At 46.0% G+C, this 24,740-nt stretch overlaps 1 non-coding gene across 1 annotated transcript; it reads right to left on the bottom strand.

Annotated features, from left to right (window-relative positions):
* Positions 1-22,095: 22,095 nt before the first annotated feature.
* On the bottom strand, positions 22,096-22,170 carry Trnat-ugu. Its single transcript has one exon. It is a non-coding gene; the product is annotated as a tRNA-Thr (tRNA).
* Between the last annotated feature and the right edge of the window lie 2,570 nt (positions 22,171-24,740).

Genomic DNA, 24,740 nt, shown 5'->3' with positions numbered 1-24,740 from the left:
TGTAATTGCACAGACGAGGTACGTGTGTGTGTGTGTGTGTGTGTGTGTGTGTGTGTACTCTCGCGGCACGACCATTGCCGTCGCCGTAAATTACGGACCTTCCCTTGGTCTGGTATGTGTAGGAGTTGTGCAGATGACTGCAGATCCTCCTGCTCCTTTGGGATTGTTGTTGATGGTACCTAACTTGAAGGAGTGTTCTGGCGTCAACTAAAACAGAGACAAACATGTCTGCTAACAAGCTAGCGCTGACTGGATCTGTTCCTCTCTTCTGTGCAGTCTTCTGCTACCAATAGTCAGGGGTAATAACAGGATATGAATCGGTAATTCTCAGTTCCTTCTTGGTAATGAGACCTTGGGAGCCAAAGAAGTCAAATGGCTTTCGAGGCACGGAAGTTTTAGGAAATTCAGGAGGTGTGAAGGGATAGGGATTATTAACGTGGGGATAGGTACCGTTGCGAAGCGACTTAGCAGTCTTCTTGAGGACAGTCTGCACGGCTTGTCGGAGAATGGCAAGCAAGCGCCCTACGTCATCACAGCCTCTTCCTGTGGGGCTGCCGCGGTAGGCATTTCTTCGTCTTCTTCTTCTTGCGTCCTCTGCTCGCCGACCTCACCTTTGGGAAAATGAGCACGCGTTTCTAATTCCATGGGCACCACCGCGACTTCCCGCAATTCTGCAGGCGCCGGGAGGGGGAAGGACGCAGGTCTGCGACGCTGCATCGACACCCGCCTTCCGTCCCACTGGGGAAGAGTTGGCGGGTATGGACATCTACTTGGCAGCCTCCAGCTCATCCCTCAGCTGCTGCAGCTGGCGATGGACAGCGATGAACTCCTAAATCATGGCGGCCCTCTCTGCCGCTATTGCGGCTTTGAGAGCGGCCATGGCACGACCGAAATTCTCCCATCGTTAATTTAACACTACTGATTCCAAACTGACTGAAGCCAGCTCATGCTAAATATGATGGTGGCATCTTCTCCACTAATGGCGAGATTCTGTGTACGAGCTGCTCTGTCAAAAAACTGCGTCCGAATGAGCTCCGAGAAGAACCTTCCACCATATGGACCAGAGAGCACCTCTCCGTGGTACTACGGTCTCGGAGGAAGCTCTGTCGCATACTGGCCAAAGTCCAATCACCGGCTTTGGACGGAGGTGTGGCCTGCGTGGTGCACTCAGTCTACTGACGAGAATGTGGGCTGAGCTCTACTGAGTCACCTTCAGCCGACTGAGAGGGAGAAAGTGTACTATAATGCTTAGCACTAGTGATTTTGGAGCGAAGAGAAGTTGTCGGCTTTGTAAGAAGTATTCAAATTCAAGAACAATGTATTTCCCAATAGTTCAACTTTAACCGGAGGGTTGTCTTAACAGTGGCTTTGTATTTATGCACCTTCCAAACTTTACAGAAGCTCTCCTAGTTCTGCAAGGTTCGCAGAAGAGCTTCTGTAAAGTTTGGAAGGTAGGAGGCGAGGTACTAACAGAAGTAAAGCTGTGAGGACGGGGCGTGAGTCGTGCTTGGGTAGCTCAGTTGGTAGAGCACTTGCCCGCGAAAGGCGAAGGTCCCGATTTCGAGTCTCGGTCCGACACACAGTTCTAATCTGCCGGGAAGTTTCAACTCCCATATATTTTTGCACCTCCCAAAAATAAAACAAAAAAAGAAAAAAGAACAGAGCTCTGTTCTTGGACCATACGGACCGTGCCTAACTGCCCACAGTCTTTCAGCGAAAGAGTTTTTATCGTCTGCCTGCCTTGCTCTTCCTTGAAGGTCTTGTCTGTTCTGGTAGCTGGCTACCTGTCCTAAGTTCCGGAAAAAGACTGCTGGACTCATCACTGCACAAAGTTAAAAAAAAAAAAAGATTAATACTTCCATCTGCAGTCGCTGGTATGAGGTTCAATTGCGTGGCTCCTTTCTATCAGCATCGATAATTTAAATGGATCGTGTATCAGCATCTGAATAATTGTTTATTAATGAGGTTAAGTAGCAGCTTGGGAAAAACTGTCCGTCAACGATGTCAGGTGAAGTGTGGGCTAAAAAATATCTCAACGCATTTTCCAAATTTTTGGGTACCAATATACCCTGTTCCTCTCTAATGACTTTGCCGTCAATGAAATGCAGATTCCTCACTATTTCCTTCCTGTGTAGCCAGAAGTTCTATGTTCTTTTCTTTTCTGTATTCCTAGCTGGGATATGAGCATAATGTGAACGCCAAAGGCTGTACTTGCTGTCCCATTATTCACTGACCTACAGTGCATTAAAACTACACCGAATTTTTGTTCAAAAAGTAACATGCCAGAATGCTAAACGCATCGCCAGGCACACATTTCGCTTGGCCTGGTTACACATACTCTTGGACAATCCGGTCACTGTCTCTGGAAAATTTGATACTGCAGCAACTGCTCCACATTTTACAGGATAATGCTGTAGTGTGCAGCATCGCTGTGAAGCTGCAAGGAAAGTACCTTTATGGACGTGAGTGCCGTGAAGATAAGCTATTTTCATTACCCATGTAAATTTTAGGAGGATCAATGGTAAGTAGGTGCCCCTTATTCTTACAGTTATTGATAAGATGTGTCACCTTCTAGTCACAAAGAAAATTTGGGGTCACTTGCTGATACAGCAGAAAACTTCTCGCCCACGGCAATGTGCCATTCGAGATGATGACTTCAGTTTCCTGGGACTGCACGGGTACTGCCATGATAGACTCTCTTGAGCATGGGAACATCATTATCATCATGTACATTGCCTTGCAAAAAAAGTGAAGCATCCAGAGGACATGGTCAGATGTCATTGCAATTTCATACAGGTACACACCATCAATGGGTATGTAATTGATTAGAGTTGTAATTGCCCATTACAGGTAGAACAGTCACCAGAGTGCATTAGCATTGTTTGTAATTAGTGTTGTTACCAGGCCTGGTAAGGTATACAAGGGGTATGAACAGCGTCAGATGTTGAGTGACAACTTTGAAGGACACAGAGATGCCATGTATTCGTCTGAGACAGCCTTATCAGCAATGACAGACTTTGAAAGGGGCCTCACTTTGGCTCTTCATTTGGCCTGATGATCGAACCGTGTGATATCCATATATCGGGAGCATTCAGTTGCGACAGTGGCCAAATATTGGACTGCATGGGAATCTGAGGACAGGTTTTCTCGATGACAAGCTTCCAGCCGACAATGTGTGACCACCACGTAGCAGGATCGCCGTACTGTGCACCAAGCACTTCTAACAGCTTCGCATCTGTGCCTGCCATCTGAAACAAGCAACAGGCTTCCTATACCACTGGTCAGAGATTCGTAGCAGCTGGACTACAGATCTCCTGTCCTGTGTTTGGGAAGCGTGGACTGTTCAGGAATGGCGTCGGATTGAGCTCAGAGACGAATAGCAGATCTGCACCATCCCAGACGGCCATTGTCACCAAGTATGGCGACGATCTGGCAAGAGGTCCCATTCATGCAACATTTGGAGAGAAATAATGATGTTACTATTGGCGTCTTGGTGTGGAGAGCCATTTAGTCAGATCATAGCTGGTACAAGTCAAGGACATCTTAAGTCCTCATGTGTTACCTCTCATCCGACAGTATCATTGTGCCATTTATCAGCGGAGCAACCCTCGTCAGGACATGGCACATGTCTATGTGAGGTTGAAGTACTCCTGTGGCCAACAACGTCCTCAGCTCGGTCCATGCAAGAACATGTGTGGGACCACCCTGGTTATCAACTCCTTCAATATTAAAGAAAAGGTAGGGCAAGAACACAGCAATCAGTCACAATCCTGTTGGCTTTTTTATTCTTGCATATCCAGATTTCAGCTATAAATAGGAATCTTCAGTGCTAAAATATAAGCAAATTATAGATACAGAACTCATTTACATAAAACAATAAGTATCCAATGTAAATGACCCATTTTGGTCAAGATACCATTTGAGTGAGTTATAATCCAACAAACTCCCAGCAGTATATGTCACCACATGACTTAATTGCCGTACAGACAGAAGGAAACTAAAGTCGTTGTCTACGACACATACAGGAACCTCAGTTTGCGTCATCTAAGTAACGCCTTCTATGCTCCATAAACTAGCTAACCCAGTTCCTTTCCGATATAGTAGTTTAAAACCAATTTTTTAAAAATAAAATCAGCGAGTATATTCGCATATCACCTTTAATGGTTCAAATGGCTCTGAGCACTATGGGACTTAACATTTATGGTCATCAGTCCCCTAGAACTTAGAACTACTTAAACCTAACTAACCTAAGGACAGCACACAACACCCAGCCATCACGAGGCAGAGAAAATCCCTGACCCCGCCGGGAATCGAACCCGGGAACCCGGGCGTGGGAATATCACCTTTAAAATATATCAACAAACGCAATGTATTTATGCATATGTTAGTAGTGAAGCGATCCACCAAATCTTTTGCAAATATCATTAATTGGTTCATAAAACTGCCCTTTACAGAATTGTTGCATCACATTAGAAATAAAAATTAAAATTTTTTTGAAGATTACCTTGACAAAATATATTTACATACCAACTGGAATTTGTCAATAGCTAAAATCTAGCATACTCGCTAGTATCGTAGTGGTTAAGCGATCCTCGGGCATGGGTGTGTGTGTTTGTCCTTAGGATAATTTAGGTTAAGTAGTGTGTATGCTTAGGGACTGATGACCTTAGCAGTTAAGTCCCATAAGATTTCACACACATTTGAACATTTTTGGTTAAGCCATAAGCTAAATAATTAATTTAAAGGAAATATAAAACTTTATACAAATCGTTTCTAAGATCTATTAACATCGTACTAAAATACTGAAGATCAACACGACAAGACCATTATAACCAGGTACAGTTAATAAAAACATACTAACGTCTTCTATTGATATATATTTCTTACGTAATGTATGGTGTATGAGTGATATTCGGAAAGTAAGGCCCGATCCGGCGTGAGATGGAAACTGCAGTGACACTTCACGAAAGCTTCACACAGATGTGTTGGGCAGTGTCATTAGTACGTCTGTCGATCTGCCACGTTGCTCTTTTCATTTCTGAGCGCACAGTGAGCACGTAAAGATACCTAGAAAACAGTGTCTTCCGCCAAGTACGAGGGCCTGATGAGAGATTTCGCCTAGTGTCATGCAGCCCACATAATAACTGTCATGCATTTACTTCTTTATGATAGCTCTCTGCTGCACTCTACAGGGGCAGTGAAGATGCTCCTGCAGCGTCTTCGATGAGATGTTTGTGATCATCCATAATACAAGCCGTAATTGGTTCTCCCTGAGTTTCATTTCTGCTCACATGAATCACTGGCTACGAAGGCAACATTTTGACGCAGATAACGAGCTGTAGACCAGCGTAGAGAATTGGCAGAAAGCCCAGGTGGCTGCCTTCTATGACGAGGGTAATAGTAAGTTGTTAAAAAGCTACGACACATGTTTAAGTCGGAGCGACGACTGTGTCGAGAAGTATTTGGAAGGTGTAGCTAACTGTTCGAAATAAAACATATTTTTATTTTCACAGTGATTTCTATTTCGCAACCGATCGGGCCTTACTTTCAAAATACTACTTCTAGCTCCAATTGTTGTGCACAACATGCAAAGAACAATATAACACAGTGGCTTATGCTTAGTCCCTAAGGCTAATAGTTAAATGGTGTTTTACTTGTTTCACGGTAAAACCATTGTTGGGTAGTGCTAACAAAACGTAATATGTACCGATCCACTAATAATAACAGTAAGGTATGTTCTCAAATACCACCATGCCTAGTGTTGTCATATTTAAGGCAGGCCAACATTCTGATATTAGTTCTCTTCTGTAGGAGACCGTTGTCTGAACCAGTTAATGATCTTTTACTTAAGATTTGGTGGATCACTTAACCACTAAGATATGAATAAACACATTGTAAATCGGCATTTCGTGACGTATTTCAAAAGTAATACGCAAGTATATTTGCTGATTTTATTTAATAAAAATGGGTTTTAAAATACGAGGGGCGTTCAGAAAGTAAGCTCCGATCGGTCGCGAAATGGAAACAACTATGAAAATCCGATAAAGCTTTGCACAGATGTGTTGGGTAGTGTCTCTAGTATAACCCCAATTAGCATCACGTCGCTCTTCTCATTTCTGAGCTCGCAGTGAGTGCGTAAAGATGTCTAGAAAATAGTGTCTGCCGCCAAGTACGAGGGCCTGGTGAGAAATTTCGCCTGAAGCTATGCAGCTAACATTACATAACTGTCGTGTTGTTTCTTCTTCAAGACAATTCTCAGCCGCATTCTGCAGGGGCAATGAAGATGCTCCTGCATCGTTTCCAAATGGAAATGTGAGATTACCCACAATACAGTCCGCAATTGTCTCCCCCTGAGTTTCATCTCTGGTCACATGAACCGCTGTCTTTGAAGACAACATTTTGACACAGACAACGAGATGTAGGCCAGCGTGGAGAATTGGCGGAAAGCACTGGCGGCTGCCTTCTATGATGAGGCTATTGAAAAGTTGGTACAACGCTATGACAAAAGTCTAAGTCAGAACGGCGACTACGTAGAGAAGTAGCTGAAAGGTGTAGCTAATTGTTACAAGTAAAACATTTCTGATGTTCACTGTGGTTTCAATTTGGCAATCAATCGGAGCTTACTTTCTGAACAGGCCTCGTACTATATCGGAAAGGAACTGGGTTAGCTAGTTTTTGGAATATATAAGACGTAACATATACCACTAAACAGATTCAGAAGGATGTAGGTTGCAGTAGGTACTGGGAGATGAAGAAGCTTGCACAAGATAGAGTAGCATGGAGAGCTGCATCAAACCAGTCTCAGAACTGAAGACCACAACAACAACATACTACATGATGCTAAGTGAGTCTGCTGTAATCGCTGAAAACAACCACCTCAGTTTCCTTCACCCTGTACACCAATAAAGTCGTACGGTGACATGTACTCCTGGACGTTTGTTGGATAACAACTCACTCCAATAGTATTTTGTCCAAAATGGATCATTTCTACTGAATAATGTGGTTCTTGTTTTACGTGAATCAATTCCGATTCTGTGACTTCCTTGTATTTTATCACTGAGATGGCTGTTTGTAGCAGGAATCTGGGCATTCAAGAACAACAAAAAAGCCAATAGGACTGTGACTGATCGTTGTGTTCCTATTCTTCCTTATAATAACTTACAGTGGTTGTGCACATCGGTTCCGTATCGAGTGGAAGTTGATGCAGATACCAAGGATTCGTGACAATAGGTTTTGGCCAGCCTAGATCAGGAGAAGGTGTAACGGCTTTATAACCCCCTTCCCAACCGACTCACTGCATCCATCCAGGCCGGACAAGGCGCACTGTCTTACTGATAAGTGCCCAGTTCTTTGTAAATTTGTCTCTATTTGTTAATCGCTGAAATAACGTCACATAATCTCTCAGCTCGTTACGTTTCGTTTCCTCCTAGCCTTCTGGGTGTTTTTCGTCTTTTTATCTGGCAATCAGTCAATTTCGTGGCGAAGAACTCGTCCGTTGCGACAGATACCATTCACAGTGTGGTCTTACAGCCACGGGAACAGCTGATTCTCCAAACTTAATCTCAACTGACTTGTGTTTGCACTATTAAAGAATTATCGGCACAAGAACAGAGTTTCTTAGGACAGTGGGAACAAACTTTTTTTTATAACTGGAGTAGAGAACAGCAGCGCACTGAAATGTCGTGGCATTACACTGAAATAACGCATGTATCTCTAGGTTAGAGTCTTACCTTTTGGGACTTCCCCTAGCGTTAGTAAATTATCAGGTAAGTAAATTAGATGCTATTTTGCCAAAGTAACGAAGCTTCTCCGCAGTTAAAGTAAATAAATATATACCATTATTGGCCGGGATAATCCTAGAGGTTCAATGTTTAGGAAGATCAAAGATTAATTAACGACGGAGTGGTGGGACAGTTTGGCTAACTTCTGTCGACTGCGGTTATGGCTAGTCTGGACAGGCCGTACAGCGGCGTATCATGCACAGGCGGAGATTGGTAATAGCTGTGCCCTTTCGAATTCCGTGTTCTGCCACAGCTGTCCCACAAATCGAAAACCGCAGCATTTTATTTGGAAAGTTTCCGCGTAACTAACTTTTCTTCTGCGTGCACCAGCGACGGCCGCAGCGAGGCGATCCAATCTCTGTGAAAAAGGGCGGAGTGTATCGGCCATTTTAATTAAACAGACCGAGATAAAGCTTCCACGAACTTTGCTAATTATTGCACTAGTAGTGAAGGCGGGCTGGTTTAGTTTTCGTTCACCGGTGCTTTATATCCCCTCTACACTGTTTCCGTCAGGAAGGACTTCACTCCATCGTTTTCAGAACACGCTAATAACTAAGACAATATTGTCTATTGAGTCGCTGTTCAGATTTTTTCCCAAGTGCCAGACTGAAAACAATATCAGAATGCTCACTAAAGCGATTTTGCTATTTTTCTACCTTGAGCAAGTCCAGAGAACACTGAAAATTATTTACCTCAGACTTACGAAAGTGAACTTTTACATACCAGTTTTATGTAGTATTTTTATCTTGTGTGCACGTCTGCGTCGAGAAAATTACCCTGTCCCTCACAGATAAAGGCGACCGCTTCCTCGTCTACATTACGCGTTTTGCACGCGAGCTCTGAATAAACTTAGTTTAGATGTATCATTATCGGAAATATATTTCAAACTAATAATTTCTGCTTAAACAAATGCTTCGCGGAAGTCTTGCTGCGTCAGATTTGTCAGTCTCGAGCTTTCGACGATTTTCTCCGTCTTCAGCATCAGCTGTAATTTCAGCAGGCCACTAACTTATGTTTACCGAACTATCTCATCCTCCATCCAACGAGAGCACATCGCCATCAGTGTTCTTCACTCAAATACATTATCTCGTACAACATGTGGAAGTTTCATGTCTCCATGATATAATTCGACCAACAAAATTACCTAACGGCGTACTGAAACATCTCGTAACGGTGAAGACAAAGGAAGTCAGCGAAAGTTGGAGACTGCCTCCATGTTATTGCCAATATATATTTCAGTCTACCTTGTTGAGAAACCTTCAGTTTTTCAATGGTTTTCGCATGTTTTACTGTCAAAAGTCAGAACTGGTCGTAGGGAAAAGCTAATGAAATACTTATTCCTGGACAACAGTCAGAGGCCGGTGAGCACCCATGTCATCCAGAAGCCTTTACTTGTAATGGTGAACAGACATATTCGCACTACACGCGAGCACATACGTGAACGAAATTTTCGTACGTAAGAGCATACTACTTGTCATGTAAGAGATTTTCATGCAGAATGAAATAGGCCCGTGTTAACTCTGCCGTATTCTCTCAACAACAAGGCTACTGTCTGCTGATACACAATCGTTCCTTCACCAACAGCAATTCTCAGGCGATCTCTGCCTTTGCAACACAAAGCACCGCCTTATTGGTCGCGAATTGTGTCAGAACGATTAGCGCAACACCTCACTGGGTTGAGGTCGCCAATGTGCACTCTCTTTCACTCCCCCATCACCACCTCAGTCACCTGTCCTGAATGCTCTCGAGCACATTTGCCATTCTTTCCAGCAATATATTCGCCCCCGGGTCATAGCTCCGACGGCCTGCGCGAATCTTGGATGGCGGGTGAGTGGTCAAGAGATTGTATGGCTCTCCAAATATACCAGTGTCTTACAGAGTCTATATCATGGACTCCTCTGGGTGGTTCGGGGCTACACGTTAGTAAGCAAGTGTCTCTAATACATTAAATTATACAAGAGTGGCTTCTAATCAGTTTTTCTGTCACTCTGGAGGATACACACAGTGATAGCACATTTAAATCGCCCATGCTTTAGGAAGCCATAGAAACTGCAGGGAGAGATCGTGGAAGACGGCTGTTGTTTTATTATCAGACGGAGAACGCGATAATTATAGCACGGGCTCTGCTCGGAGAACACTGTTGTGTGGAGCTGGCCTGGAGTCGGTCTCTATGATACCACCGCTGAGGTCGATGGCGTAAGTAGCTGACGTTAATTATTACAGCTGTCAGATTCAGAGTTGCCAGAGAATTGGTGAAATAACTCTACGAACCAGGCTTGCGTGGATGCCAATAACAGTAATTTAAAAACTGTAGTTTTTGGTATGTGTTGCTGAAAGCGGTCATAATACTGACAAGACGTTAGATCAACTCATAAAATTTTATGACGATGATGATTACCTAGCCAGTTTGTAGTATCTGACGTCTAGTCGTTGCACAAATCGTTATTTCCCTTTCAGGTCGAGCTCCCAAGAAACACTTTCTCACTTAAGACTGTTTTCGAGTCTTGCGACCTCTCGACCAACTATTCATTTCTGCGACGTAACTTGTGACTTATATTCGACTGCATGAATCACAGTCTTATACTTGTTCATCTCCGGCGCCGTCGTCGTAGTGTTGTGGTTCCCTACCAACCTTACTAAGACTAATACTGATGAACGAGATTACACATTGAACAATACCGCAGCAAAGCTTAGCACCAAACTAAACTTTAGGGGAATGTCAACTTTTACATTATTAAACTGATGAAAGATAAATATATTGTCATGGTAGGTGCTGTTTACTTGTAACTGCCATTTTTATATCCGATTTGGGTCAAGCACGTTATATTACAAATCATTATCCAAGTTCGCTCGCCTCCTTCATTTTGGTTTCATTGCTGTCACAGTAGAAAATCTAATTTCACTCCTACAACTTGTGGAAAATAGAAATGGCAAGCACAAGGCCTGCACCGATAATAATGGATACTTGACACCAACTACTCCACAAAATGCTATAATCCAAGATGTTGTGACCACAGAGTCCAAGACAATGTAATTTGTTTCACTTCACTGTCTGAAGATATCACTCCGTTGACTGAAAATAGTCGTAGAGCATTTCCTTGTCGACTGTCCAAAGCAGTGAAACACAATTTATTACTGACAGCAAGCGCTGACAATTACGACTGAATGGGCAGCAAAAGAAATAAACATAAGGGTGCAAATCGCCTCGAGTGCTTTTGGTAAGCTTCCACTGTACCTAAAACTGAATATTCGCAGTTGGTGTATATTAAAAGTTTTGCCTACGGCAGCGAGACACGGACCTGACATTCAGAAACCGTTCAAACCGAAGTCTTGCTCAGCAAGCAATTACACATGCACCACGTGACTCACTGGGAGAGAGGAAAAAGCAAGCAATGGATTAGGGAACATATTGGAGTCGAAGACGTAACTGTTATGACTGTAATTGAAAATTAAGTGATTTAGATTTATCTGTGATGGGCGTGAATTCGTAGTTGAGTTACTTGTAGCCTTCGGTACTCACAGCGAAAAAGCACTCATTTTCACTTCCTTCGAATGTACATGCTTTCATAATAACAATTATGTTGACATAGCAATACACATAGCATATGTAGTGCAACTACCTAGTTTTGAGTAAACCTTGTAGGAGCTTGTAAGAAAGCTGACATTGAGCATTGGACACCTGCCCATGTACACCTACCGCCGCCAAGCTCCTGCCAGGGAGCAGCGGGTCGCCTCCCAAGCACTGTGCCTGACGCTGCGAGATCCCTGCGAGGGGGCAGAGGGTCGTGTCCAGGGCACAGCAGTCTTCCCTCAATACTGCGGTTCACATGAGCTGGGCCTGAGTCACCTGGGCATGGGCGCTCTGCTGTGGAACACAGTTGCAGCACAAGACGAACAGCTTTAGCTACCACTGGCTGGTAAGCGCACTGAACTGACCTACAGATTATAGCAATATCTACAGAAAAGGATTGTGAGACAGGCTAGTCGTGCTTGACGAAACCTGTTTTGCACGACGGTAATGGCTTGTGTGGGCAGGATGGTGCCACCACACCTGGTCAACAGATGCTACGAGCTATCTGACTAGAGGCTGGGTTACAGTGCAACAAATGCACCCCAGAGCCATATAAATTACTTTGAATTTAGAGGAATGTTCAGTCAGAGTCCAGCAGCACCACCATGGTGCCAGGGCTATGGCAGACGACAAGACGACTGGGTACCGCCGGCTGCAGCTGTGGATTCGCAACTGGGTAGGGGGCAGCTGCCTCCTGCACGAAGTCCAACCCGTCAGACTTGATACCACAGTGTCGCCGATCTGCCCATGTACACCTACTGCCGCCTGCTCCTGCCAGGCAGTAGTGGGTCGCCTCCCATGCACTGTGCGAGACGCTGTGAGATCCTTCTAAGGGGGATGAGGGTCGTGTCCAGGGCACAGTTGTTTCCGTCAATACTATGGTTGACTTGAGCTGGGCCTGAGTCACCTAGGCATGGGCGCTCTCCTGTGGAGCACAGTTGCGGCACAAGAAGGAGAGCATGTCTCCCAAGCACTATAACTTCCACCGTGAGATCCCTGTGAGGCGACAGACGGTCATGTCCAACAAACAGCAGTCTTCCCGCACTACTGCGGTGGACATGAGCTGGGCCTCAGTAACATGGGCATGGGCAATCTGCTGTGGAACACAGTTATTGCACAAGAAGGAGAGCATGTCTGCCAGGGACTATGCCTGCCACTGTGAGAACCCTGTCAGGCGACAGAAGGTCATGCCCAATGCACCACAGTCTTCCCTCTCTACTGCAGTGGACACGAGCTGGGGCTGAGGCACCTGGGCATGGGCGCTATGCTGTGGAGCACAGTTATTGCACAAGAAGGAGGGCACACCTCCAAACCACTGTGCCTGCCACTGCGAGATCCCTGTAAGGCGACAGAAGGTCATGTCCAACGCACTGTAGTCTTCCCTCAATACTGTGGTGGACATGAGCTGGGCCTGAGTAACCTCGGCATGGGCACCCTGTTGTGGAACACAGTTGCGACACAAGAGGGAGACTATGTCTCCCAAACACTGTGCATGAAACTGTAAGATACCATGACGCGACAGAAGGTTATGTCCAACGCACAGCAGTCTTCCCTCAATGCTGTGGTGGACATCAGCTCGGCCTAAGTCACCTGGGGAAGGCGCTCTGCTGTGGAACACAGTTACTGCACAACAAGGACTGCATGTCTCCTAAGCACTGTGCCTGCCACTGTGAGAACCCTGTGAGGCACAGAAGGTCATGCCCAATTCACCACAGTCTTCCCTCTATACTGTAGTGGACGCGAGCTGGGCTGAGGCACCTGGGCATGGGCGCTCTGCTGTGAAACACAGTTATTGCACAAGAAGGAGGGCACATCTCCAAACCACTGTGCCTGCCACTGCGAGATCCCTGTAAGGCGACAGAAGGTCATGTCCAACGCACAGCAGTCTTCCCTCAATACTGTGGTGGACAGGAGCTGTGCCTGATTCGCCTGGACATGGGCGTTCTGCTACGGAATGCAGCTGCAGCACAAGAATGTGACCTTGGCCGAATGTTGGGCCGTGGTATTGCTGCTCCCTGACGTGAGCATCGCTTGGTGCTGACAGCCTTGTGTCAGCTGGCCACCGTGCTTGCCGGCCGCGCCAGAGTGTGACATGTCTGCCTTGTATTATCAGAAACATGATGTGTAATTGAAGTCTAATAAAGTATTTCTCTCGACTACCAGTCACTGTACCCCACATCCTATCACCCCATCGCTCATCCTATGGAGGGGTGCGTGAAATCGGCGTGTTGCCAAGAGTCGGCGCCCTCTACAGAGTGGTGTCAGGAGAGCTGACGTCACCGCCAGTGGACAACAGAGCGCGTACCGGAACCACAGCTGGACATCCGAACTGCAAAAAATAGTATCTCGATTGTGGGATGATTGAGACTATTGTTTGTGTTTTGATGGCACTCACGGGGTAGAATGTGAGGGGCCATCACAACTTCAAAGTTACTTTTGTGAGGTTGGAGGAATCAGTGGAAATTTCCCTGTTTAATGGCTATGGTAAGGGTCATTGGTTAGAGACTATGTGATGTGCACACTGTAATTTACTTGGGCATTCTGCCCCTGCTGCCGAACCTGTGGCAGTTGTTAAGTCCACTGGGGTCGAGAATGGTGAATTTTCAATTGGAGGCAACCAAGTTTAGGCAGTGCATAGAAGTCATGTCTCGTGTAAGAGAGGTGTTCAGCATGATCCTAGAGTTAGACTTTCTGCATCAATATATACGCCGTAAGTGATCTTAGATTACGTGTGGATCCTAGTGGAAAGACATTCCAGCTAGGAGAAGCTGTTGTCAATGTTGATTTGTTGCGAGAAGCATCTCTTGTAGAAGGAATTCCAGTTAACCCACGAGCAATGACATTAAGGCTTAATTTGCATTACTGTGTGTCGAGTAGCACCAGGAAGTCTCTGTAGATGAGTGCAGAGCCTGATCTACCAGTAGCTATGTTGCGTATACTGGAACTGCTGGAGGATAGTGTTGTATTAGATGCAGCATATTGTTAAGCCAAAGTATTGTGCACATACAAGAAAGGGATGGAGGCGAGGTAATACCTATCAATGTGCGTAATTTTGGCGCCAAGGACTTTAAGCTGTAAAGTGCACATAAGTGGTAACGTTAGAAATTCTGGAAGAAGAAGATCGCTGTACAGAAGATGTAACCTACATAAGGACTTAGGGTGCAGATAAAACTGCATTGCGTGAGATGATTAAGCGTTTGAGGGGAACAGAAAGGGCATATATGGAAGAACTGTTGTTAGAGTTTCAAGACTTGTTCTTTCTGTGGGGCCATTGCCTGGATTGCCCATGACGCCGCAACACAGGATTCCTACGGGGAATGAAGTGCCAGTGTACAGGAGGCTATATAGAATCCCATGGTCTCCGCAGCCGATGTTAGAGGAGCTTATTAATCATCATTTAGCTCACAGCATAATACAGGTAGAAGGTAGTAGTAGCCAGTGGGGGAGGGGTTGGAGTTGTGTCAAAAATGTCTGCAGATTGTCCAAGGAAGTTTCGGTTCTGCTGCCATTTGAAGAGTAAGACAATAACATACGTTTTCCCTAATCCAAACATCACAGTCTTGGGCAGTGCCAGTATTTCTCGATGATGGACTTGATGAGTGGGTACCATCAGCTGGAGGTGGCCCCAGAGAAAACATTTTCAGGATCTTGGGTAAATTACCACTATAGATGGATGTCATTTGGTTTGAAAAATGCACCAGCAGCATTCCAGCATTTGTTAGACACAGTGTTAATGGGATCAAAGACTCAGCAGTGTTTAGCGTATTTGGACAACATGATTGTTTTTTCAAGGGATATGCAACAGCATTGGCAGCGACTGAAGGAAATGTTTAAACAGACTTCAAGCAAGTACTGAAAACTGTCATATTGCATTTCAAGAAGTAAATTACTAGGATCATTTAATTATTAAGCATGGTGTGAGGACTGATCCAAGGTTGATACAGGTAGTGTGAGATTTTTCCGTACCAGGGACAAGCAAAGAGTTACAGTCTTTCCTGGGTGTTGTGATGTATTACAGAAAATTCGTGAGAGGATTTGGAAATATAGCAAGAGCGCTTACTCAGTTACTAGGAAAAAAAATATCGACTTTGTGTGGTCTGAGAAGTATCGGAAAGCATTTAATGAGTTAAAGGAAGAATTGATGCCGAGTCTAGTGATGCATCGGACCATGCTCTTGGGTGGGTTTTGAATCAGGAAGTCAATGGAGAACGACAACCTATTGCTTTCCCGTTGAAACAATTAAAAGGAGCTGAGAGGTATTATTCTATGAATAAGAGAGAGAGATGCTTAGCCTGGTGTACAGAGTAAAATACTTTCAGCATCATCTGTAAGGGAGGAAGTTTAAAGTAGTGACTGACTATGCAACTTTGAGGCATGTTTCAAGGACCTATCCAGGGGACTGAAGAGATAGGCATTAAAACTCAGTAAATTCGAGTATGAAGTAATTCACAAACTAGGGAAGAAACACAGAAATTGGGAGGCAGTAATCGGGAAGGTAGTGATGATAAAAGCACTACGTCAGAACCTCGCTGAGTGGCATACAGCTCAGGGTGTTGACAGAGAATGTAAGCAGTACAGCAAGCAGCAGCAGTTCAGCTTGTGGGATGGGCTGTTATGTATGGAGACGAGACTGGGAGCATGAGTGGTTGTACCAGTGAAGCTAAGAAAAGAGATACTGAGAGAAATGCATGATCATGTTTTTGTCTGGCCATGGAGTGTGCAGAGCAACGATTTGGAGGTTGGCAGAAAAATACTGGTTGAAAGTAAGGGAAGATGATACTTTGAAGTGTGTGCAACATGCAGATACAATTCAGAAATAAGTATAGTTGCAGAGGTTGCCAGAAGTGATTTAACCACTTAATTTTATTGGGGTTGATTTGTCAGCCCCATTTAACAAAATTTCAACAAGGAATCGTTTTGAGTTGATTGTAATAGAACAGTTCTCTCGTTATATTGGAATGGTGCTGGTGCCAAACCAGCAGGCAGTCACTCACAGTCACGCAGGCATTGTTGAATGGATGGGTGTTGAATTTTAGAGTGCCAGAGACAATAATAGTGGGTATGGAAACGAACTTATGTCACACCTGAAGAACGAGTTGTGTCAATTATTGAGAGTGAAGAAGTTAAGAACTAGTCCACTACATCCTGAGTCAAGCGGTATGATACAGCAGGTTCATCGGACGAATGGGAGGATGCTTGGTTGTTATGTTAACTCCCACAATATGGGTTGGGACACATATTTAACTTTTGTGTTGAGTGTGTATAATTCGAAAGTATACACCAGCACGGAATTGTCACCATTCAATCTGGTGTACAGTAAAAAGATGAGTAAACAGGAAGGAAGCATAAAACGGGAGTCAGTTCGAGAGTTTATGAGAAATGGGAGAGAAGTTTGAAAGAGGGCGCAACAAGCGAACACCATGGCATTGGAAAGGCAAGAGCGAGCAGTAACACGTACAGGAAATCTGCCTCAGTTAAGGGCGGGCCAGTGGGTTGTGTTGCTGAGTCCATATACTCTGAAAGGAAAGACAAAGAAGTCTGTAGCAAAATACAAAGCCCCGTACGAAGTGATTGAAACCACATCACCTATGAATGTGAAGCTACATTTGCCAACGAGGTCAACAATTATACATGTTGGACTCTTTAGACAGCTCAAGGGAACGTCAGAGAATATCAGTAGAACAAATTAAAAAACAAAAAGTAAGGAATGGAGGAATGAGCAACAGGAGGAGGACCATGCTCCTTGTATACCATATTCGTTAAGGCCGAGGAGGTAGCCAATATGTTTTATGTTTTTTAAGATTCTTGCAATTTTGTTTTCTGTGTTGCTTAGATTGTAGAAGTAATTGTAGGTAGGATCGTATGTTCACTATGTGATCAAAAGTATCCGGACACCAGGCTGAAAATAACTTACAAGTTCGTGGCGCCCTCCATCAAAATGGTTCAAATGGCTCTAAGCACTATGGGGCTTAACATCTGAGGTCATCAGTCCCCTAGACTTAGAACTACTTAAACCCAACTAACCTAAGGACATCACACACATCCATGCCCGAGGCAGGATTCGAACCTGCGACCGTAGCAGCAGCGCAGTTCCGGACTAAAGCGCCTAGAACCGCTCGGCCACAGCGGCCGGCTCGCCCTCCATCGTTAGTGCTGAAATTCAATACGGTGTTGGCCCAACCTTAGCATTGATGACAGCTTCCACTCTCGCAGGCATACGTTCAATCAGATGCTGGAAGGTTTCTTGGGGAATGGCAACCCATTCTTCACGGAGTGTTGCACTGAGGAGGGGTGTCGATGTCGGTCGGTGAGACCTGGCACGAAATCGCCGTTCCAGAACATCCCAAACGTATTCTATAGGATTCAGGTCAGGCCTCTGTTCACGCCAGTCCATTACAGGGATATTATTGTTGGGTAACCACTCCGCCACAGGCCGTGCATTATGACAGGTGCTCGATCGTGTTGAAAGATGCAGTCGCCATCCCCGAATTGCTCTTTACAAGTGGGAAGCAAGAAGGTGCGCCAGCCGCTGTGACCGAGCGGTTCAAGGCGCTTCAGTCTGGATCCGCGCGACCGCTACGGTCGCAAGTTCGAATCCTGCCTCGGGCATGGATGTGTGTGATGTCCTTAAATTCTAGAAGACTGATGACCTCAGATATTAAGTCCCATAGTGCTCAGTGCCATTTGAACCAAGAAGGAGCTTAAAACATCAATGTAGACCTGAGCTGTGATACTGCCACGCTAAACAACGAGGGGTGCAAGCGCTTCCATGAAAAACACAACCACATCGTAACACCACCGCCTCTGAATTTTACTGTTGGCACTACACACTCTGGCACATAACGTTCACCGGGCATTCGCCATACCCACACCCTGCCATCGGATCGCGACATTGTGTACCGTGATTCGTCACTCCACACAACGTTTTCCACTCTTCAATCGTCCGATGTTTACGCTCCTTACACCAAGAGAGGCGTCGTTTGGCATTTACCGGCGTGATGCGTGGCTTATGAGCAGCCGCTCGACCATGAAATCCGAGTCTTCTTACCTCCCGCCTAACTTTCATAGTATTTGCAGTGCATCCTGATGCAGTTTGGAATTCCTGCGTGATGGCTTGGATAGATGTCTGCCTATTACACATTACGACCCTCGTCAACTGCCGGTGGTCTCTGCCAGTCAACAGATGAGCTCGGCCTATACGGTTTTGTGCGGTACATGTCCCTTCACGTTTCCACTTCACTATCACATCGGAAACAGTAGACCTTGATGTGTTTAGGAGTGTGGAAATCTCGCGTACAGACGTATGACAGAAGTGACACCCAATCACCTGTCCACGATCGACGTTTGTGAGTTCGAAGGAGCGCCCCATTCTGCTCCCTCACGATGTCTAATAACTACTGAGGTCAATGATATGGAGTAAATGGTCGTAGGTGGCAGCACAATGCACCTGATATGAGAAAGTATGTTTTCCGGGGTGTCCGGATACTTTTGATCACGTAGTGTGTATGTTAGTGTTAAGACTGTCTTTACTGATGGTGTGAAAGATGGTGATCAGAGACAGCAGGATTCTATGTATAGGGGAAATGATAATGGTCCCTGTCCTCAGGTTGCCTTTTGGCGAGAGCAAAGAAGGAATAATGCTAGTTTTGGCAATACTGTACCTCTTACTGGAGTAGGGTCACTACGAGATCATCAGCGGGATGGAGGAATTTTGTTTTCCATGCTGCAGGATACGGTATCATCTAGTTACAAGCGAGTGTTAAATTTGGTATTTAATGTATGGAAACTATGGAGCCGGCCGCTGTGACCGAGCGGTTCTAGGCGCTTCAGTCCGGAACCGCGCTGCTGCTACGGTCGCAGGTTCGAATCCTACCTCTGGCATGGATGTGTGTGATATCCTTAGGTTAGTTAGGTTTAAGTAGTTCTAAGTCTAGGGGACTGACGACCTCAGATGTTAAGTCCCATAGTGATTAGGACCATTTGAACCATTTGAAACTATGGCATGAAATAAGGAAGTTGTAGTAGATATTTTTGGGTTTGCAACAGTTGGCGAGCAATAATGGAGCACTCAGAGAGGTGGCTCAGGAGCACAATAAGTTGGTCGCAGTGTATGCACAGTTGAAAGAGCAGCTACAAAACATAGTAGGAATGTTACCACGTGAATTCTGGAGGAAGAAAAGGGAATGGATAGATGTAGGGGAAAGGATGCTCAAGATTTGAGACAGCGGATGCAAACGAGTTAAGTGGACTAAGAGCAGCACAGGCCGCAAGAGAATTAGCATAAGGGAAGGGGCGACTGTAGTATGGCATTCCACGTGGATAATGAGTTTGGAGAGAGGTGTGTTGAACAACACACACATGCTTCGACAACAAACTACAGAGGTAAAGGATCATGCCAGTTCATTAGTTAGCAAATCAAACAAGTATTTAGACGCAGTTCATGCTTGGATAAAAGTGATTGCGAGAACGACGCTAACAATTCTGTTGCAGTCACTAGGCGATAGTATCTGGGCACAACAGTTGAGTTAACAGGCATGCAAGATTCTGTTCATCAGGCGCAACATGGACAATTGAGTCCAGTACTACCGTTATCTGAGCAATATCTGAAAGGATTGAGAAAGGGGCAGACGCAATTACCTCCAGAACTACAGTTAGTAGCATAGCAAGGCAGTCAGAACCTGCTTTTCTACAACATAAGTAAAATGCTCCCAACATTATACTGTACTGAAAATACATTTTTTACATTACATTAAACTTTCTGGCTGCTGCCTTGGAATTACTTCAGTACATCTATTATCTACCGTAAAAGTAAAAACGGATAGTGCACAGCTGCTTGTGTCAGTGTAGGTAGTGGTGGTGGACAAGTGCGCATTTTTTAGGTGTTACACGGTGCACACCTATCCACTGAAGTTAGAAACAGTGGGGAAGTTCTTGCAGATAAAAAAGGGTGGTGTGTTACTGACAGCAGAAGAAGGGGCTCAGTGTGTGGTAATGACTGAAAAAGAGCTACAGCAATACCAGAGAGGGTTGGTCACCATATGTCCCACTTGCGAGATCCAAATGGGAGGGAGTGCATGTGCCACGTAACTGTTCAGGAGTAAGGAAGAGGGTCGACCAAGCGAAGCGAAAGCCATAATTCCAGTAAGCAGGTCTACGTTGAGTACACTCGATCTACAATGATCTAATAGTGGTGACAAGTTGGTATGAACAAGGGAAACTCATGGGAGCAAGACGCTTACAGTTAAGAGGTAGTGGGTTGGTAATTAACGAAACCACGTGTGATATTATGGCACCAACGTTTTATTTCCCAGTCACAATGACGCGAGTTACTCTTTTAAATATAACACATCCGCAGCTGTACTGGCCAGACAAAACCTTACCTTCTTGAATGTTACCTGGAAACCAAGTCTAGTTCATTTACCAAGTCAGATGATAGCTGCGCAGGTGGTAGACGACGGATAACTGTGACCTTGGTTGTCGTAATTCCTTCCACCATAGTGACTCTGATTTTGCTTTGCGTGGCTTCTATTAATCTGAGATGAGAAGCTGTTCAGAAACCACGTCCATGGATAACCCACATAACAGTGAACTGGAGAGTGAATTTGTAACAGCTTGGCCGGCCGCTGGTGGCCGAGCGGTTCTGGCGCTACAGTCTGGAACCGCGCGACCGCTACGGTCGCAGGTTCGAATCCTGCCTCGGGCATGGATGTGTGTGTGTTGTCCTTAGGTTAGTTAGGTTTAAGTAGTTCTAAGTTCTAGGGGACTTATGACCTCAGCAGTTGAGTCCCATAGTGCTCAGAGCCATTTGAACCATTTTTTTGTAACAGCTTGTAGAGGATTGGAGGAAGCCATGTACGAGCAAGGATGAGCCCACCACACGAGCGTGATCGGTAATAGATATACTGAAGTAACTCCAAGGCAGCAGCTATAAAGTTTAATGTAATGTAAGAAGTGTATAGTCAGTCTAGCATATCTTGGCAATGTTTTACGTAGGCTGTAAATCGTCAGCCGAAGTAGTGACAGTGTGGAACCAGTCACGCACGAGACTCGAATGTGCCGGGTCTTCCCCGTGGAGGGGGACAATGTAATTTCACTGACTACCATAAATAACAATGAATTCTGAGGTAGATTCATTTGGAGTCCTACAGTACTACCACACTTGACAACGAGACGACGGGGATCCAGCATCTGCTGCTATGGGTTCAAGATCTGGTCGAGGCATTCTCTAAGTCCGCCCTGTGCAACTTGGTGTCACAGTGCCGCCGACCGGACAACACCACCGGTGCAGACATTCTGCAGCAGAACACAGTTGCAGTACAAAAAACAGAGCGCCACTTACATCATACACCTGCCCGACTGACGAACCGTGGGACTGCTGCTGGCCTGGCATCAGCACTGCACGGCGCTCTAAGCCAGGGTGGAAGTCAGCCATCCGCTGACCATCACCGGCCTGCCGTTGCAGAGTGGGGCGTGTCTGCCTCGCATTAGCAATGACGAGATGTATAACTTAAGTATGACAAAATATTTGTCTCGATTACCAGTCTGTCATTGGGCCCCACTGCCCAATTGCACCTCCGCTGGCCCTGAGGACTGGCTCCGGCGTCACCCCCACGGAATAGTGCCAACAGGCGGCGCCCTCTGACAATAGGTAAAGTTGATAAAAAAAGTCGTCTGAAATGATAATTCAATCAAGACCCTGTCGACAGGCGTTGATCCACATCAATGGGGACAGTTGAAAATGTGTGCCCCGACTGGGACTCGAACCCAGGATTTCCTGCTTACATGGCAGAAGCTCTATCCATCTGAGCCACCGAGGGCACAGAGGATAGTGCGACTGCAGGGATTTATCCCTTTCACGCTCCCCGTGAGACCCACATTCCCAACATAATGTCCACACACTACATTCGTAGTGCCCCTGCCCATTACACTCTTTACTCGCAGCAGACAATCTTACCGACTCCCGTAAGAGCTCGGGCAACGCGTGTGCATCCAGCATAGAAGAACAAGGTCAATGGCCGGTTAGCCTTAACTATATGAAGATGGTATCTGTTCTTTCGGACATGTCCTATGTACTGAAATAAGGGCAGCCCCCAGTCTCGGTGGAGATCTGCCCACCATCCTCGCAGAATCTGATTCCATTGTTAAGAGTGGTGAAATTTTGTGAACTGTTAGGCCTCATACCTAAATTGGTGGCGAAGGGAGGCAGATTTTAATACATTATAAACTGCTCCGCATGTGAGGACACCCTTCGTCCCCACCCATGAGATTAGCATACTGACTTTTCATCAGTGCGCTGATGCCCATGATGTCGAGCGCCCCTCACCTCAAATCATCATCAACTAATAGTGTCAGTACTTCATTGACTAAGATTAGTTAACAGACCGCAGTTATCGGATACCATATAACCCATGTTTGGAAACGCAAGCACCTTTGAAACTAATAAAAGGGAAATGGATTCAATTACTGTCCAACTAACGTCACTCTCGGGAAGCTACTGCATACAGTTACACCTGCGCCGTTATTCCCAATCTGGGTGTGCTTACCCTCTGGAGACAAACAACCTTTATGTCTGCTAATAATTTTTTTTTTCAAATGTGTGTGAAATCGTATGGGTCTTAACTGCTAAGGTCATCAGTCCCTAAGCTTACACACTACTTAACCTAAATTATCTTAAGGACAAACACAGACACTCATCCCCGATGGAGGACTCGAACCTCCGCCGGGATCAGCCGCAGAGTCCATGACTGCAGTGCCCAAGACCGCTCGGCTAATCCCGCGCGGCGCCTGCTAATACACTCCTGGAAATGGAAAAAAGAACACATTGACACCGGTGTGTCAGACCCACCATACTTGCTCCGGACACTGCGAGAGGGCTGTACAAGCAATGATCACACGCACGGCACAGCGGACACACCAGGAACCGCGATGTTGGCCGTCGAATGGCGCTAGCTGCGCAGCATTTGTGCACCGCCGCCGTCAGTGTCAGCCAGTTTGCCGTGGCATACGGAGCTCCATCGCAGTCTTTAACACTGGTAGCATGCCGCGACAGCGTGGACGTGAACCGTATGTGCAGTTGACGGACTTTGAGCGAGGGCGTATACTGGGCATGCGGGAGGCCGGGTGGACGTACCGCCGAATTGCTCAACACGTGGGGCGTGAGGTCTCCACAGTACATCGATGTTGTCGCCAGTGGTCGGCGGAAGGTGCACGTGCCCGTCGACCTGGGACCGGACCGCAGCGACGCACGGATGCACGCCAAGACCGTAGGATCCTACGTAGTGGGATTAGGGACACTGTTGCTCCTGGGGTATCGGCGAGGACCATTTGCAGCCGTCTCCATGAAGCTGGGCTACGGTCCCGTACACCGTTAGGCCGTCTTCCGCTCACGCCCCAACATCGTGCAGCCCGCCTCCAGTGGTGTCGCGACAGGCGTGAATGGAGGGACGAATGGAGACGTGTCGCCTTCAGCGATGAGAGTCGCTTCTGCCTTGGTGCCAATGATGGTCGTATGCGTGTTTGGCGCCGTGCAGGTGAGCGCCACAATCAGGACTGCATACGACCGAGGCACACAGGGCCAACACCCGGCATCATGGTGTGGGGAGCGATCTCCTACACTGGCAGTACACCACTGGTGATCGTCGAGGGGACACTGAATAGTGCACGGTACATCCAAACCGTCATCGAACCCATCGTTCTACCATTCCTAGACCGGCAAGGGAACTTGCTGTTCCAACAGGACAATGCACGTCCGCCTGTATCCCGTGCCACCCAACGTGCTCTAGAAGGTGTAAGTCAACTACCCTGGCCAGCGAGATCTCCGGATCTGTCCCCCATTGAGCATGTTTGGGACTGGATGAAGCGTCGTCTCACGCGGTCTGCACGTCCAGCACGTACGCTGGTCCAACTGAGGCGCCAGGTGCAAATGGCATGGCAAGCCGTTCCACAGGACTACATCCAGCATCTCTACGATCGTCTCCATGGGAGAACAGCAGCCTGCATTGCTGCGAAAGGTGGATATACACTGTACTAGTGCCGACATTGTGCATGCTCTGTTGTCTGTGTCTATGCGCCTGTGGTTCTGTCAGTGTGATCATGTGATGTATCTGACCCCAGGAATGTGTCAATTAAATTTCCCCTTCCTGGGACAATGAATTCACGGTGTTCTTATTTCAATTTCCAGGAGTGTATTAAAGAGAGTTTGATTACGGTGCTGTCATGACTAACATTTATTTTTAAAAAAATCTGTGTTAAAACAGTTTTGTAATACTAACATTTATTCCATCGTCGTCATCACCATCAATATCCACAGGCATATGATCTCCACAACTGTATAAAGGTTCCCTTACACTTTTCGGCGCATTACTGTCTCCAGCGTTAAGCACGCTCAT

Source organism: Schistocerca americana, chromosome 1 (assembly GCF_021461395.2).
Source record: "Schistocerca americana isolate TAMUIC-IGC-003095 chromosome 1, iqSchAmer2.1, whole genome shotgun sequence".
Lineage (NCBI taxonomy): Eukaryota > Metazoa > Arthropoda > Insecta > Orthoptera > Acrididae > Schistocerca > Schistocerca americana.
This window is presented reverse-complemented; position numbering and strand designations above follow the sequence as displayed.